The sequence below is a fragment of the Suricata suricatta genome, chromosome 14 (assembly GCF_006229205.1).
Source record: "Suricata suricatta isolate VVHF042 chromosome 14, meerkat_22Aug2017_6uvM2_HiC, whole genome shotgun sequence".
NCBI lineage: Eukaryota > Metazoa > Chordata > Mammalia > Carnivora > Herpestidae > Suricata > Suricata suricatta.
This window is the reverse complement of record NC_043713.1, coordinates 73814121-73815938: the sequence shown is the minus strand read 5'-3', so window position 1 is coordinate 73815938 and position 1818 is coordinate 73814121. Positions and strand designations below refer to the sequence as shown.

Here is a 1818-nt window from a genome sequence, read left to right as displayed (position 1 = left end):
CACGTCGCCGCCGCCGCCTCAGCCGGGGTCCCCCCGCAGCGTCCCCGCGGGCTCGGAGGCGCTCAGCCGCACTGCATTGTGGGAACGGCGGAGCGGAAGCGAAGGGGTCGGCGGAGGCAAAAGGAATCGTCTTAAAGGGGACGCGCTGTGATGAGTGCGCGTGCGCACAGGCCGGCGCCCCCTGTAGGTGCGTGCAGACCTGGGGGCGATTGGAGAGCGAGTGAGCGAGCGAGCGAGCAAGAGAGAGCTTGGAGTCAGGCGAATTGGGTTCGATTCCCTGAATTCCTTGAAGGCAATTCACTCCACTGCTTCGTAGACTTGGGCAAGTGACTCTGGCTTCTCGGGCCTCAGTTTTCCGCCTCTGTAGCGCCGCCCGCTTCACAGGCTTTTGTGAGCATTCGCTGTGGTGACGCGGGCAGCGGACTGTCACTCCGCGTGCGGAGCGCGCCGGACGGAGGGAGCCAGGTACGGGCCGCAGGCTGACCATGCTGCGGCCTGAAGGAATCCGGGACGGGGGGCTGGGTGGGGCTGTCGCGGCCCTCAGACTCAGGTCAGAGGCCTCTGGGCGAACCTGCCCCCACTTTACACTTGCTTGGAACTGAGGGTCTAAGAACTGCAGGGGAACTAAGGCGCGTGTGAGAGCCGAGATGGCCTCCGGAGCTGGGGCTTGACATTCCCGGGAGACGAGGAGGGAGTAAAGGCGTCTTCGCTGTCTCCGCTGTCGTTGTAGAGTGCTTTTCATCGTCTTCGGGGATGGAGGGATTCCGATATGAAAACAGATCTCTCAGAGCGAGTCCGGGTTAGGAGCCGAAGCGTGCCCCCATCCTGTGGGCCGAGTCTTTCAGGAGCTCGGCTAGACACTCTCACCTCGGCACTTTTTCACATTTACTGCCCATAGTTCAGGGCACCGAACGTGGGGACGCTCCAAAAATAGAGGCCTTGCATCAGAAGAGTCTTGATCGAAAAAGAGCTTTCATATTAAAAATAAAACCTCTGTGGATTGATGCGTAATGGCCAGATAGGCAAAGACATACAGAATCTAACTGTAGAATTTAGAAGGTGGGTGCGTTCAGTGTATTCAGTGTACCATTCTTTAAACCTTTTTGTATATCTAAAATTTTGCATACTAAATGGAGGGGAAGGTATGAAACTTGTTAAACTCTATTTGCGTCCTGCCACGGTCGCCAAAAAAAGCCCCAAAGAACAAAAAACCAAAAACAGCTCTGTTAATGATAGCAAAAAATAGCAACGGAATAAAACCAAACATTTAGGGGCGCCTGGGTGGCTTAGTTGGTTAAGTGTCTGACTTTGGCTCAGGTCTTGATCTCACAGTTCGTGAGTTCAAGCAAGCGTCAGGCTATTTGCTTTCAGCATGGAGCCTGCTTCAGATCCTCTATCCTCCCCACTCTCTGCCCTTCCCTACTCTCTCTCAAAAATAAATAAATAAACATAAAAAAAATTTTAATCTGAGGGTACGGTAGTTGATTTGTAGTTATACTGCCTCTGAGTCTTTTAAAATCAAAACAAAAATTAGGCACTCATGTGTAACTGCTGAGTGTATATCCTTTGTGAAAGGCAGATTGATGGTGTACATCAGGCCCTGATGTATATACCTTTTGGTCCAGTAATTTCACTTGTAGGATTTTAACATCAGGAAATAAGAAAATGTTACAATAAATTATGTATGTTCATTGCATTTTGTGCAATTAAAAACTTGAATGCTTGATAATAAGGGACTGGTCCAACATAATATTGAATGTTATACAATTATTAAATGATATTTTGAAGGATACTAAGGTTATGCTAATTTAGTTGTAA

At 49.8% G+C, this 1818-nt stretch overlaps 1 protein-coding gene across 1 annotated transcript in view; it reads right to left on the bottom strand.

Moving 5' to 3' along the window:
* SRSF9 (serine and arginine rich splicing factor 9) overlaps positions 1–51 on the bottom strand; it is a 7389-nt gene extending 7338 nt beyond the window's left edge. Inside the window, exon 1 of the mRNA XM_029922129.1 lies at positions 14–51. The gene's annotated coding sequence lies outside the window, so the exon portion shown is untranslated. The remainder of the gene's footprint in view (positions 1–13) is intronic.
* Positions 52–1818: the final 1767 nt, after the last annotated feature.